We start from the raw sequence: 16,884 nt of genomic DNA, 5'->3' as shown, positions 1-16,884 counted from the left end.
TGGTAATGATGTCTTGACTATCGCGGACCTATGGCTCTGAACTATGAGCTTCAGTCTTCTGAGAATTTAAGTGTTTATTCCTCAAGTTCTTGGTATCGCAACAGCAGAACTATCATATGAAAATATGGGTACCGAAAGTGGGAGAGGGATGACGAACATGTGTCTTTGTGACTTTGCACATTCAATCACCGATGAAAGGTCTGTCATTATTATGTGGCGTCAACCCACTTCAGAGCTTCAGTGCAGAAACGCCTCCAGTTCGCCCTGTTATGGCTGCGTTGAGGTCAACTGTAGACTGGAAACACTCCTCAGAGCTAGACTGCGCGGACTGCTCTCTTATCTGACAGAACGCCCTCTCTATAGCTTATTCACCACTCACCATCTGGTCCTCAGTAACATAGTGTGGTCCTCAGTCGCTCAGTTGGTAGAGCATGGTGCTTGCAACACCAGGGTAGTGGGTTTGATTCCCGCTGGGGTCACCCATACGAAAAATGTATATATGCATGACTAAGTCACTTTAGATAAGTGTCAGCTAAATGGCATGCATTATTATACTATATTACCATCTCCTCAAGGCTTCACAGGCTCTTTGTTTGAGATCCATAAACCTTGCCTGACAATTCAAACTGAATTCTTCCGCTGGTCTATCGTTCGCTACATGCTTCAGTCTGAGACTGCCATAATTGAAGTTGTTTGTGGTGACATCAAAATGAGGGGTGTTGTACAAAACAATGTCAGCAGTGATTGGATCATCCCTAACCAATCAGAGTATCAAAGTCAATGATGAATTTTCAAAACACTGCTTTACCCACGTGTGTTCTGTCTCTGGCCCAGACCATCGGTTTCTGGGACCAATCAGATGGTCTATCCTCAAAATAGTCCGAGGTACTCCAATCCAGACTCATTCTGGAAAAGAAACAAACGTCCGTGGACATGGCATAGCGTTTGGCCGGAGCAAGGAGTATGGGTAGTCAAGCAACCATAAACCTACATTACTGGATAGAACAGTCAAACTACATGAAGTGGGCAGGGAGGCTTTTATATTCCTTCGACTGCAGTCTTTCTAAAGGCCCAATAAGGCTTACCGTTTGAACTTGTCCAAGGCACCTAAAGGCAAAGACGAGGTTTGCGTTCTAAGATTAACTAATATAATTGTCCTCTGAGGTTGTCATTCCACAGGTGAACATGACCTGTAAACCTTGCCATTCCTGCTCCTTTTACCCAATTCAAGACTTGTAGATACTTGACTACACTAGCAATTTCTAGCACCCGCTATGTGAAGAGCCCGTCAGATAGCAGCTCTCTTTCTGGAGAGGGATTTGATCTGCCAATCCGGATGATGAGTGAGAGCCCAGCAGTATGTGAGGCGCAGAAGATGTTGAATTGTTAAGCTGAGCTGAGAGAAAAGAGATTAGTATGCTAATGGTATCACTGCGCATTTTGATGGCAGGGAGATGAGCAGAAGCATGAGGGTTTTGAGCTGAAGCTATGCCATTTCCCTCTCAGCTATGCTAAATGTAGGGCAGTAGTAGGCTCGTACTGTACAGGACTGTTGCTGTGACCTGATTGTTCCCCATAAACAAGGCCTTAGACAGAGTCTAAGGGAGGCGCCTCCGCACACAAGTGTAGGAAACACCCCCTGTTGTGAGTTGGTCCCACTCAATCAGAAACATTTGTGGATAGCTGCCTGGGTTAGAGGAATTGTTTTTGTCAACAGGGTTGACATAGGATCTCATCTCAATAGTTCAGTTTTGCCCCTTAACACTGTAAACATCGAGGCAGTGATGGGGGCAGGGAAAGCTTGAGCACAGCGTGTGATGCCCTAAAGAATTTATTTAGTGGTACATTTCCCATGATGTAGCCTAGACCTTAAATGTGGTGACTGTCTGGCGGCAGTTTTGATATGACGATACATACATTTGATGAGTTTTTCAACATTGTTGATTTTAGAGTGCTGAGTCTTCATTGTTGGGTAATGTAACCCCATTGTGTGGTAATGTGCGGTTGGAAGGTATCAGGCAGCAACACACCTGGTCGAGGGTGGGGTGGGGGGCTGACTGATAGTGGTGTCAGTAGGATATCGTCAATATCCGTTACACCAATCCAGCACGTGTAAAGTCAAGACAAGAGGCCCCTGCTTTCTTAGTATGCCACACCCCCACCTATTAAAATGAAGAACCCTGAACCCACAAACCCTTAAAATGCTGGATTCTAACTCTTCCGCAGTCCAAAGGTGCTTAGTAACACAAGACAGGCCGATATGATCACCACCACGCCTGAACTGAATGAATACTTTGACTTCCCTGCTCCTTTCCACTGTTTCTCACGTTTGTTGTCCTCTCTGTAGTATGGTCAGTCTGTTGGTCCCATGATTATTTTGGGCAGCGCCTTGCCCTCCCTCCCTGCCTTGCCCTACAAAGGACCCATTGGACAATGTTGAAACAGAAAGCGTATCTGGAAAAAGCGGCAAACCGCCGGGCGATCTTCAGCAAATAATCCCACCAGAATAGTGTAGTAGCAGCACAAGCCAAGACTCATTAACTTAACTTGGCTCAATGCAGCTCAGAGCGAAATAAATAAAGTTAAGTGTACATTTAGGAAGGTCACTTCGTAGTTCAAGGCTGTATTTGTCTTTCTAGGATGAGTCCCTGTCGCATGTAATGCTTAGAGAGACACTGACTAGTTAGCTACTGTCCTTTTGAAGTTCAAAAAGGGAAGTGCAATAAAATCCAGTAATGTGCAGCCCTGACTCGAATTCAGGCAGTCGTTCCTCTTGTGGAAATGGTCCATGTGACTGAAAAGTCCCGGGGGAGAAGGTGTACGTCATCTGGGTTAGGGTGCCCTTCGACCCCTCTCCCTTAACCAAACCCACCTCCTTAGCCAAGGCCTATGTTTATAACAGGGGCCAACCACAGGCCACATTGAATTGGCTTGAGGGCCGCGAGTTTGAAACCCCAGGTTAACAAGGACCTCTGCCATGGGGTTCATCTGGGAGAGGTGATTGCAGTCAGGTCATGGTTAAAAGGTGAACTCTGTCTTGGGTGATAACATTTTGTTGTTGTTATCGCAATATATATATTGTCAGAGGTTAGCATTCCATGATATTCACACGATTTTCTACCTAAATGCACAAGACCGAATGCTGTTTAGCAGAACAGGAGCACGCTGCTTTTCTTGGTCACGTTCAGTAGGATGTTTTACATAGCCATGTCATAATCATATCACATGCTAAATTTACATGGTCATCTTTGATATATCGTTATTGTGATTGTTTAGATTATCACTATGGATTTTTTTTCCATATCACCTAGCGACCCGGTTTAATAAATTGAACAATGCCCTTTTAAGTTTCTAATGCACATGCCGCACCCTGAGACTTGAATGGCCTACACATTTCCAATGCATGAATGTTAGTTAAAGGCACAGGTGGAGTAGAGTCGGGCTTTGTTAGCGAAATGAACCGCTGAAGGAATGTGGGCAGCTGTATCTCTGCGTTTTAGAGATTACTTTTGACCTCTTGGGTCCAAAGACGAGGTCAGGGAGGTCAGATGGGGAGTAAGTGAGTTGGGAGTCTGACAAAACCCTCTTATCCCTAGGAAACATGGAACGAATGCTACCCTAGTTCCTAATCAATCAGAGAAAGATTAATTGAATTTAGTATAAACTCTGAGAGAAACATGTGATACACTAGAACTTTGAAACAAGTTAACTACCTGTGAAAGTGAAATAGAATTGTGGTGTAACTGCACCGAGAACTCAAACAGTTTCTGTTTGAGTTCTCGGTGCAGTTAATATGGGTGGTCTTGTATGGCGGTAATTAAACTAATCTGTAGCTTTATACTAAAGTGAATGTGGCTGTAACATCATGCCTCGTGGGAATGTTCGGTGCTGTGGAGTGTCCTCTTATTTGAGATTGGCGTGTGTGTCTAGGTGTGTTTCAAGTGGGCCCTGTTTGTTACCAGAGAGGGTGGTGCAGTGTCCTCAGTGCTAACTCACCCATCTGAGCCACTGTGGGAAGCTGTCCTCAGGCCTCCCTGTAGAGCAGCAATCAGAGGAGGGAAGTACAGATTCCTGGGATATCTCTGTCTTAGCCCCCATGCTGCCTAGCACCACTAACGCTGAACTGATCCCACCTGGAGCATTTAACAGCTCTAGATATGAAATACCCCTAACCAATCCGTTATGTTCCCCAGCAAGAAAAACTAATAATTTCGCTCAAACAGAAGGGGAACAAACAACAAAAATCAGACCAAAACCAAAATGCACAAGGTGGGGTGTTAGGAGGGGTTCTGAAAAACACTCATGGGGGTGTACGCTGAAAGTTGACTAGCAACAACTGGTACCTAAGACTAGAGGTCGACCGATTATGGTTTTTCAACGCAGATAGCGATTATTGGAGGACCAAAAAAAGCCGATACCGATTTAATCGGCTGATTTTAAATAAAATAAAATAAAAACGTATTTATTTATTGTAATAATGACAATTACAATACTGAATGAACACTTATTTTAACTTAATATAATACATTAATCAAATCAATTTAGCCTCAAATAAATTATGAAGCATGTACAATTTGTTATAAATAATGCAAAAACTAAGTGATGGAAAAGAAAGTGAAAGTGCAATATGTGCCATGTAAATAAGCTAACGTTTAAGTTCCTTGTTCAGAACATATGAAAGCTGGTGGTTTCTTTTAACATGAGTGTTCAATATTCCCAGGTAAGAAGTTTTAGGTTGAGGTTATTATAGGTATTATAGGACTATTTCTCTCTATACCATTTGCATTTCATATACCTTTGACTATTGGACGTTCTTATAGGCACTTCAGTATTGCCAGTGTAACAGTATAGCTTCCGTTCCTCTCCTCACCCCTACCTGGGCTCGAACCAGGAACACATCGACAACAGCCACCCTCATAGTTACCCATCGCTCCACAAAAGCCGCCGCCCTTGCAGAGCAAGGGGAACATCTATTCCAAGTCTCAGAATGAGTGACGTTTGAAACGCTGTTAGTGCGCACCCCGCTAACTAGCTAGCCATTTCACATCGGTTACACCAGCCTAATCTCGGGAGTTAATAAGCTTGAAGTCATAAACAGCGCAATGCTTGAAGCATTGCGAAGAGCTGCTGGCAAACGCACGAAAGTGCTGTTTGAATGAATGCTTACAAGCCTGCTGCTGCCTACCACCGCTCAGTCAGACTGCTCTATCAAATCAGACTTAATTATAGCATAATAACACACAGAAATACGAGCCTTAGGTAATTAAATGGTCAAATCCAGAAACTATAATTTCCCAAACAAAACCTTTATTCTTTCAGTAAAATACAGAACCGTTCTGATGCACTTTTGCACTTTTGTTAAATCATCCCCTGTTTGGCGAAGTTGGCAGTCTTTGTTTGGAAGAAATATTCACAGTTCGCAACGAGCCAGGCAGCCCAAACTGCTGCATATACCCTGACTCTGCTTGCACAGAACAGAAATATGCAGCTAAAAAAGAAAGGCATTGATGTTTATGGTTAGGTACACATTGGTGCAACGGTGCTTTTTTTCGCAAATGCGCTTGTTAAATCACCCGTTTGGTGAAGTGCGCTGTGGTTCAATGATAAATTAACATGCACCGCATCGATTATATGCAACGCAGGACACGCTAGATAAACTAGTAATATCAACCATGTGGAGTTAACTAGTGATTATGATTGTTTTTTATAAGATGCGTTTAATGCTAGCTAGCACCTTACCTTGGCTCCTTGCTGCTCTCGCATAACAGGTAGTCAGCCTGCCACGCAGTCCCCAAAAATGCCGATGACTGATTATGAAAACTTGAAATCGGAAATATACCTAAGACGCCCACCATGAGCGGCCACACTATTTGCCCAAGAACAGGCAAACAAAATTAAAACCGGGAAGATCAGATAAGACTGTTTGTCTAGAAATCAAATAGAGAGCCAACTAAAGTTGTTAACCCTCCACATCTCTCAAGGCAACTGGGGCATTAAGCCGGCCACTAGGCCAGCCACTCTTAAATATCACCTGGGCCAGCACAGGTGAAACCCCTTCCCACTAATGAGATGACAAACCAGCACAGGTGTAACACATAATGAGGTGACACCAATCGGTGCGCCCCATGTGCTAACTTCCAACCTCAAAATATAAATGTGAAAACCAGAGCCTGTAACACCTTCCCCATAAGACAACAACTATATCCTATATTTTTGTTAGACAAGTTTGCTCACATCAAACAGAAAATAATTTCCATCTCACAACATTATCAACTTAAATGCTTTGCGTTCTCCAATATAAACATGGTGTCTACTGTCAACAATTAAATACAAGACAAAAAAGCCACCTTATTTGATTTACTGTGCATAATATATATATTTATTTTATAAAAAAACATAGGTAAAATCACGTACATTTCTATAACTCTCATCCCCTTGGAAGGACCCACAACAAAACTTGCTTTGAAAAGTACCCCATAGGGTGCTCAATTGTTATTGTCTTTCTGTAGGAGCACAGCCCCTGCTCCTACATCGCTGGCATTGGTGTACAAAACCTATGGACGACAGAAATACGGAGCAGCTAGCACTATTGCAGAGACCAAAAGGTTCTTAGCATTTTGTAACCTGAATGGAAGACAATGATAGGGAAACAAACTATCAAGCATTACAAAAGCACACAATTCTTTGGCGTGCTCAGTTAGAGGGACCTGCCAATATCCCTTCAGCAGGTTGAACTTGCTAATGTACTTAGCAGCGCAAACACGGTCCACACAATGGTCGACCTCGAAAGGGTAGGAGTCCAACTTAGTAGAGGCACTGAGTTTCCGAAATTCAGAACAAAACCGTAGAGCCATCTGCCTTAAGTATTAAAATACAGGGCGAACTCCACAGACTGCCATGTTGCGCAATGCGGTGCTCAAGCATGAACTCCACCTCACTGCAAAGCTTCGGTCTTTTCAGGGTTCAGTCGATAAGCATGTTTGTTTGGGGCAAAGTCCACAACATCAGTGTCATGCTCTAGTACATTTGTGTAGTTGGCACATCTGAGAGTAAACCCTGATATTCAAAATGCAGTTCAACAATGTCACCTTTTTCCTCCAGAGACAAGTGTGCCAAAGGGTTTTTTAGAATCTATTGCGTAGAGGTCGACCGATCAATCGGAATGGCAGATTAATTAGGGCCGATTTCATGTTTTCATAACAATCGGAAATCTGTATTTTTGGGTGCCGATTTAAAAATAATTAATTTTTATTTCATTTAACTAGGCAAGTCAGTTAATAAGAACACCATTCTTATTTTCAATGATGGCCTAGGAACAGTGGGTTAACTGCCTTGTTCAGGGGCAGAACAACAGATTGTCAGCTCGGGGGATCCAATCTTGCAACCTTACAGTTAACAAGTCCAACGCAATAACGACCTGCCTCTCTCTCGTTGCACTCCACAAGGAGACTGCCCTTACGCGAATGCAGTAAGCCAAGGTAAGTTTCTAGCAAGCATTAAACTTATCTTATAAAAACAATCAATCATAATCACTAGTTATCTACACATGGTTGATGATATTACTAGATATTATCTAGCATGTCCTATGTGTTGCATATAATGTGACTGAGCATACAAGTATCTGACTGAGCGGTGGTAGGCAGAAGGAGGCGCGTAAACATTCGTTCAAACAGCACTTTTGTGCGTTTTGCCAGCAGCTCTTCGTTGTGCGTCAAGCATTGCGCTGTTTATGACTTCAAGCCTATCAACTCCCGAGATGAGGCTGGTGTAACCGAAGTGAAATGGCTAGCTAGTTAGCGCGAGCTAATTGCGTTTCAAACTTCACTCTCTCTGAGCCTTCTAGTAGTTTCCCTTGCTCATGGGTAACGTTGCTTCGAGGGTGGCTGTTGTCGTTGTGTTCCTGGTTCGAGCCCAGGGAGGAGCGAGGAGAGGGACGGAAGCTATACTGTTACACTGGCAATACTAAAGTGCCTATAAGAACATCCAATAGTCAAAGGTTAATGAAATACAAATGGTATAGAGGCCTATAATTCCTATAATAACTTCAACCTAAAACTTCTTACCTGGGAATATTGAAGACTCATGTTAAAAGGAACCACCAGCTTTCATATGTTCTCATGTTCTGAGCAAGGAACTTAAACGTAAGCTTTCTCACATTGCACATATTGCACTTTTACTTTCTTCTCCAACACTTTGTTTTTGCATTATTTAAACAAAATTTAACATGTTTCATTATTTACTTGAGGCTAAATAGATTTTATTGATGTATTATATTAAGTTAAAATAAGTGTTCATTCAGTATTGTTGTAATTGTCATTATTACAAATAAATAAATAAAAAATCGGTATCAGCTTTTTTTTGGTCCTCCAATAATCAGTATCGGCGTTGAAAAATCATAATCGGTCGATCTCTACTCGAGTTACTCAGCTGTCTCACAGGGTATATTGGGCTTTCCTGGTGCTCTTGAGGAAGACTATAGTCCACGGTGACAGCAGTGGCTACAGGCAGAAATCACTACTGATTTCCACCACTTTTCCCTTTTCATCCACCACTTTTCCGCCGGATCGTAGAGGATGAAGTATGATTTAAACATTTTGACATGACACAGAAAGTTTATTTTTCCCTGCATTCTGGTGTGGCTTCTCTTTTTTGCACATTTGGGCAAGGGCCAACAAAACCAGGACTTGGTCACCCACATCGAAAGTGCAGTTTCGGGCCTTTCCATCGTACAAAACCTTTTGTCTGCGCCTTTTCCAGATCCTCACTGGCAAACTCAGGTGCGGTGCAATCTGTATCGAAAAGCGCTAACATGCTCCAACAGATTTGATTTTGTGTTTAAGGTGTCGCCCTTCACCAACCTCTCTCTCAGCAAGCTCAAATGACCTCTGACGTGATGTCCAAACAACACGAGCTCATTCAGACTAAAGATTCAGAGAGATTCCTAAACAAGCTCCTGTGCTGCAAACAGCACGAGGGACCCCTTCATCCCAGTCTCTCAAATTTAAAGCAGTAAGCTCTCATCATGGACTTCAAAGTCTAATGATATCTCTCAAGATCACCTTGACACTTTAGGTGGTCGTCACTAGAGGGGCAATGGGTTGCAGCCATCTGTTGTAGCACTTGCAGGAAGACTTTTGACATGAAATTCGAACCCTGGTTCGATTGCACTACCCATGGAAGTTTAAAACGTTGAACAGATTTTCACCCGGGCCTTAACAATGCTGGGAGACGTGATCTTCCTGAGTGGAATGGCCTCAGGGAAATGAGTTGCAGCACACATGGTGGTTTTGGGGAAATGACCAACACAGTCCACCAGAACCCTGCTGAAAGGTTTGTCAGAAGCAGGAATAGGCTACGAAGATTTATCTGTCTGCCTATAGAAAGCTGATGGGATCCTCTTTTTAATAGAGGCCATCAACTGTTTTCTCACACAATTGCGCATGGCCTATAGAATTGTTGCGCAACATGAGCTCATGGGCTCTCGTGAAGTTGACGGGTTTAATTTCCGATTGCATTGATGTCAAAGTGATTAGAGGGACAATAGATCGCTGAGTACCATGCCATTAGTGACTGTCAAGTTTGGTAAGCTACTCAGCGGTATCAGAGTGCAGTTTTGGAGAAGCTTAGTTACCGTGAATATGCGGTCACGTGGATTGTTGTTGAATTTTACCCCCTTTTCTCCCCAATTTCATGGTATCCAATTGTTAGTAGTTACTATCTTGTCTCATCGCTACAACTCCCGTACGGGCTCAGGAGAGACGAAGGTCAAAAGCCATGCGTCCTCCGAAACACAACCCAACCGCACTGCTTCTTAACACAGCTCGCATCAAAACCCGGAAGCCAGCCACACCAATGTGTCGGAGGAAACACCGTGCACCTGGCGACCTGGTTAGCGGGCACTGTGCCCGGCCTGCCACAGGAGTCGCTAGTGCGCGATGATACAAGAATATCCCTTCCGGCCTATCCCGGACGACTCTAGGCCAATTGTGCGTTGCCCCACGGACCTCCCGGTCGCGGCCGGCTGCGACAGCCTGTGCGCGAACCCAGAGGCTCTGGTGGCACAGTGTCACGTGGAATTTGACAGCGGTCATGACTTGTTACCTCTGGTGTGGCAGTAATATGGTCACCGTAACAGCACTAGTTGAGACTTTCCTGAGGTTCCCAGACTTCCCTATCCCACACTTCAAGCAAGTATAACATGCTGACTAGACCGGGTACGCGCGTGCGCCATCACACGCATTTTGATTTTGTTCATCCACACCAGACGTGATCAGGACACAGGTTGAAATATCAAAACGAACTCTGAACCAACTTTATTAATTTGGGGACAGGTTGAAATGCATGAAACATTCACAGCAATTTAGCTAGCTAGCTTGCTATTGCTAGCTAATTTGTCCTGGGATATAAACACGGTTGTTATTTTACCTGAAATGCACAAGGTCAATTTATTTATTTTGCGACGCGAGCGGTGTGGTCAGCATGTAACACTAAGATCATATTTTAGAATCTAACTAGCCATGTTGGCAATAGAACAAGCTTTCAAATAAAGCCCACCTGACCCAGATTGCAATTTATAAAATGGGATGTTTTTGGATTGGGTAAACAGTAATTGCATAATGGTGGTGATGCAGTGTTATGTTCCAAACAAAAAACAACTACAAGTGTACTCTAGTTCCTTAACGACACAGCTAGGAGTGCTCAAAGTAGCACCTTATTGTTGAGGACTACTTTGAATTATAAAAGTGCATTGAAATGACTTAGGAACTGCAGACTTTGGAGAGGTGTGTGGCCACTTGGAGACACTAATTAGTCTTCACTCAAACCCTTGTCATTGTTTTGTATTATGTTGCACCTACCCAACATTTTCCAGGATTATTCTTATTATTCTTATTACACTAAAGGTGTCCCAAGGTTTTTCAGATTTCGTTATCAACAAATACGGCGACAAGTACAGTAAATGTAAAATGCACAAACAATCTTAAGTGTAATGTCTGGATTTAGTCTGGAGTCAGGTGAAATGTTATGGAGAAATGATTAGACCAAAGTTGAGGACACGGTCTCTAAACTGTTCCCTTTCAATTGCTGCCATTCTTATGCATATGCATTTCATATTTCTTCTTTAAGAAACGTTTCAATTTAGCCCTATCCATATAGGCCAATTCCCACAAGTGTAAAGGGTTAAAGCATATAAGCATTTTTACATGCTTTTGTAACTATACTGAACAAAAATGCAACATGCAAAAATGTCTGATTCTACGGAGTTGCAGCTCATATAAGGAAATCAGTTGATTGAAATAAATTCATTAGGCCATAATCTACGGATTTCACATGACCAGGAATACAGATATGCATCTGTTGGTCACATATACACTACATGACCAAAAGTATGTGGACACCTGAACATCTCCAAAATCATGGGCATTAATATGGAGTTGGTCCCACCTTTTGCTGCTATAACAGCCTCCACTCTTCTGAGAAGGATTTCCACTATATGTTGGAAAATTGCTGCAGGGACTTGCTTCCGTGCAGCCACGAGAGAATTTGTGAGGCTGGGCAATGATGTTGGGTGTTTAGGCCTGGCTTGCTGTCGGCGTTCCTTTTCATCTCAAAGGTGTTCGATGGGCTTGAGGTCAGGGCTCTGTGCAGGCCAGTCAAGTTCTTCCACACCGAACTCGACAAACCATTTCTATATGGACCTCGCTTTATGCACGGGGGCATTGTCATGCTGAAACAAATAAGGGCCTTCCCCTTTTGCCACAACGTTGGAATCACAGAATTGTCTAGAATGTCATTGTATGCGGTTGTCTTAAGATTTCCCTTCACTGGAACTAAGGGGCCTAAATCAGGAAAAACAGCACCAGAACGTTATAGCTCATCCACCAAACCCAGCTTCGTCCGTCAGACTGCCAGATGGTGAAGCGTGACTCATCACTCCAGAGAATGCGTTTCCACTGCTCCAGAGTCCAATGGCAGCGAGCTTTACACCACTCCAGTTGACGCTTGGCGTTGCACATGACAGTTATTGTGCTGACGTTGCTTGCCGACTCAGTTTGGAACTCGGTAGAGAGTGTTGCAACTGAGGACATACGGATTTTACACGCTACAGCACTTGGCGGTCCTGTTCTGTGAGCTTGTGTGGTCTACCACTTCGCAGCTGAGCTGCTGTTGCGCCATGATGTTTACACTTCACAATAACAGTACTTAGTTGACCGGGCAGCTCTAGCAAGGCAGAAATTTCACAAACTGACTTGTTGGAAAGGTGTCATCCTATGACGGTGCCATGTTGAAAATATGAGCTCTTCAGTCTACTCCATTCTCCATTCTACTGTCAATGTTTGTCTATGGAGATTGCATGGCTGTGTGCTCTGTTGTTCACCTGCCAGCAACGGGTGTGGCTGAAATGGCGGCATCCACAAATTTGTATACAGTGTAAGATATATATATATATATATATATATATATGTGTGTGTGTGTGTGTGTGTGTGTGTGTGTGTGTGTGTGTGTGTGTGTGTGTGTGTGTGTGTACCTTAAAAAGAAAATGGGTGTGGATCAGAAAACCAGTCAGTATCTGGTGTTACCATTTGCCTCATGATGATTTTGGCCTGTGGAATGTTGTCCCACTCAATGTCTGTGCGAAGTGGTTGGATATTGGCGGGAACAGGAGCACGCCGATCCAAAGCATCCCATACATGCTCAATGGGTGACATGTCTGGTGAGTATGTAGGCAATGGAAGAACTGGGACATTTTCTTCTTTCAAGAATTGTGTACGACAAATTGTGTACGACAATGGGGCCGTGCATTATCATGCTGAAACATGAGGTGATGGCGGTGGATGAATGGCACAACAAGTGGGCCTCAGGATCTCATCCCGGTATCTCTGTGCATTCAAATTCCCATCGATAAAATGCAATTGTGTTCGTTGTCCATACCATAACCCCACCGCCACTATGGGGCACTCTTAACAACATTGACATCAGTAAACCCACATGACGCCACACACGTAGTTTACTAACAAAGATGTGATTGATTCCAAGATGGCGTAGCAGTAAGTCGTCCTGTCGTGTCGTGTCCCTGTATATTTTGTTTATATTTTGTTTATTTTTCGTTTTTTTACATATTTTTCGTTTTTTACATAGCTATCCCTTTAAAAACATTTTGCTAAACCTAAGCTTCCAAATACGCTGGATCTTCACAACTAGCTATCTAGCTAAACTGCAACCCTGGATGATTACCCCTGGCTAGCGTTTCCACCCACTTAGCTTGAAGCTAGCCCGGCCTGCGCTACCACCGTAGCATACTCCTGAGCTACAATACCCGGGCCCACGACCGGTCTATCGATGTCACCGCATGAAGAGGAATAAACAGACTCACCCCATCGCGACGTCCCCCAAAGGCTAACTCTCTAGCCCTCGCTATCTCCCTGCTTGCTAATTCGGCCTGCTAACTGCTAGCTTGTCCAGCTCCGGTCCGCTAACTGCTACCTTGTCTAGCCCGGGCCTACAAACTGTTAGCTTGTTAGCACAGGCCTGCTAACCGCCTGAATCGCCGCGTCCCAAACGCCCACCGGACCCATATTTACTTTCTATCTCTTTTGACTTTTAATTTGTTTATACCTTCCGGAAACCTGCCTCACCCAATGTGATACGGAATCGCTATTTTTTATTTATTTTTAGAACACACTCAAGAACCTCCAGAAGCTAACCAGCTAACTAGCTACAAGCTATTTAGTCATTGTTCGTTTTTTTAACCTGGATAACACTCGCCAGTCCAGCTTCCCTTCCCCATCCACCGCTGCCCCCTGGACACTGATCTCTTGGCTACATAGCTGATGCACGCTGGACTGTCCATAAATCACGGTACTCCATTCTGCTTGTTTGTTTTATCTGTTGGCCCCGTTGCCTAGTCTACGCCATTTTACCTGCTGTTGTTGTGCTAGCTGATTAGCTGTTGTCTCACCTACTGTTTTAGCTAGCTTTCCCAATTCAACACCTGTGATTACTGTATGCCTCGCTGTATGTCTCTCTCAAATGTCAATATGCCTTGTATACTGTTGTTCAGGTTAGTTATCATTGTTTTAGTTCACAATGGAGCCCCTAGTTCCACTCTCCATACCCCTGATAACTCCTTTGTCCCACCTCCCACACATGCGGTGACCTCACCCATTACTACCAGCATGTCCAGAGATACAACCTCTCTCATCATCACCCAGTGCCTGGGCTTACCTCCGCTGTACCCGCACCCCACCATACCCCTGTCTGCGCATTATGCCCTGAATATATTCTACCATGCCCAGAAACCTGCTCCTCTTATTCTCTGTCCCCAACGCTCTAGGCGACCAGTTTTGATAGCCTTTAGCCGCACCCTCATACTACTCCTTCTCTGTTCCGCGGGTGATGTGGAGGTAAACCCAGGCCCTGCATGTCCCCAGGCACCCTCATTTGTTGACTTCTGTGTTCGAAAAAGCCTTGGTTTCATGCATGTCAACATCAGAAGCCTCCTCCCTAAGTTTGTCTTACTCACTGCTTTAGCACACTCTGCTAACCCTGATGTCCTTGCTGTGTCTGAATCCTGGCTCAGGAAGGCCACCAAAAATTCAGAGATTTCCATACCCAACTATAACATCTTCCGTCAAGATAGAACTGCCAAAGGGGGAGGAGTTGCAGTTTACTGCAGAGATGGCCTGCAAAGTAATGTCATACTTTCCAGGTCCATACCCAAACAGTTCGAACTACTAATTTTGAAAATTACTCTCTCCAGAAATAAGTCTCTCACGGTTGCCGCCTGCTACCGACCCCCCTCAGCTCCCAGCTGTGCCCTGGACACCATTTGTGAATTGATCGCCCCCCATCTAGCTTCAGAGTTTGTTCTGTTAGGTGACCTAAACTGGGATATGCTTAACACCCCGCCAGTCCTACAATCTAAGCTAGATGCCCTCAATCTCACACAAATCATCAAGGAACCCACCAGGTACAACCCTAACTCTGTAAACAAGGGCACCCTCATAGACGTCATCCTGACCAACTGGCCCTCCAAATACACCTCCGCTGTCTTCAACCAGGATCTCAGCGATCACTGCCTCATTGCCTGTATCCGCTACGGAGCCGCAGTCAAACGACCACCCCTCATCACTGTCAAACGCTCCCTAAAACACTTCTGTGAGCAGGCCTTTCTAATCGACCTGGCCCGGGTATCCTGGAAGGACATTGACCTCATCCCGTCAGTTGAGGATGCCTGGTCATTCTTTAAAAGTAACTTCCTCACCATTTTAGATAAGCATGCTCCGTTCAAAAAATGCAGAACTAAGAACAGATACAGCCCTTGGTTCACCCCAGACCTGACTGCCCTCGACCAGCACAAAAACATCCTGTGGCGGACTGCAATAGCATCGAATAGTCCCCGTGATATGCAACTGTTCAGGGAAGTCCGGAACCAATACACGCAGTCAGTCAGGAAAGCTAAGGCCAGCTTCTTCAGGCAGAAGTTTGCATCCTGTAGCTCCAACTCCAAAAAGTTCTGGGACACTGTGAAGTCCATGGAGAACAAGAGCACCTCCTCCCAGCTGCCCACTGCACTGAGGCTAGGTAACACGGTCACCACTGATAAATCCATGATTATCGAAAACTTCAATAAGCATTTCTCAACGGCTGGCCATGCCTTCCGCCTGGCTACTTCAACCTCGGCCAACAGCTCCGCCCCCCCCGCAGCTCCTCGCCCAAGCCTCTCCAGGTTCTCCTTTACCCAAATCCAGATAGCAGATGTTCTGAAAGAGCTGCAAAACCTGGACCCGTACAAATCAGCTGGGCTTGACAATCTGGACCCTCTATTTCTGAAACTATCTGCCACCATTGTCGCAACCCCTATTACCAGCCTGTTCAACCTCTCTTTCATCTCGTCTGAGATCCCCAAGGATTGGAAAGCTGCCGCAGTCATCCCCCTCTTCAAAGGGGGAGACACCCTGGACCCAAACTGTTACAGACCTATATCCATCCTGCCCTGCCTATCCAAGGTCTTCGAAAGCCAAGTCAACAAACAGGTCACTGACCATCTCGAATCCCACCGTACCTTCTCCGCTGTGCAATCTGGTTTCCGAGCCGGTCATGGGTGCACCTCAGCCACACTCAAGGTACTAAACGACATCATAACCGCCATCGATAAAAGACAGTACTGTGCAGCCGTCTTCATCGACCTCGCCAAGGCTTTCGACTCTGTCAATCACCATATTCTTATCGGCAGACTCAGTAGCCTCGGTTTTTCGGATGACTGCCTTGCCTGGTTCACCAATTACTTTGCAGACAGAGTTCAGTGTGTCAAATCGGAGGGCATGCTGTCCGGTCCTCTGGCAGTCTCTATGGGGGTGCCACAGGGTTCAATTCTCGGGCCGACTCTTTTCTCTGTGTATATCAATGATGTTGCTCTTGCTGCGGGCGATTCCCTGATCCACCTCTACGCAGACGACACCATTCTATATACTTTCGGCCCGTCTTTGGACACTGTGCTATCTAACCTCCAAACAAGCTTCAATGCCATACAACACTCCTTCCGTGGCCTCCAACTGCTCTTAAACGCTAGTAAAACCAAATGCATGCTTTTCAACCGGTCGCTGCCTGCACCTGCATGCCCGACTAGCATCACCACCCTGGATGGTTCCGACCTAGAATATGTGGACGTCTATAAGTACCTAGGTGTCTGGCTAGACTGCAAACTCTCCTTCCAGACTCATATCAAACATCTCCAATCGAAAATCAAATCAAGAGTCGGCTTTCTATTCCGCAACAAAGCCTCCTTCACTCAAGCCGCCAAGCTTACCCTAGTAAAACTGACTATCCTACCGATCCTCGACTTCGGCGATGTCATCTACAAAATGGCTTCCAACACTCTACTCA

General features: G+C 44.7%; 1 protein-coding gene across 2 annotated transcripts in view; it reads left to right on the top strand.

Annotated features, from left to right (window-relative positions):
* Window positions 1-16,884, top strand: part of LOC109890640 (protein MTSS 1-like) — a 127,221-nt gene that overhangs the window by 77,803 nt on the left and 32,534 nt on the right. The gene's annotated exons all lie outside the window — the stretch shown is intronic.

Source organism: Oncorhynchus kisutch, linkage group LG1 (genome assembly GCF_002021735.2).
Source record: "Oncorhynchus kisutch isolate 150728-3 linkage group LG1, Okis_V2, whole genome shotgun sequence".
Classification (NCBI taxonomy): Eukaryota; Metazoa; Chordata; class Actinopteri; order Salmoniformes; family Salmonidae; genus Oncorhynchus; species Oncorhynchus kisutch.
Note: the sequence above shows the minus strand (reverse complement) of the source record. Positions and strands in the feature narration are given on the sequence as shown.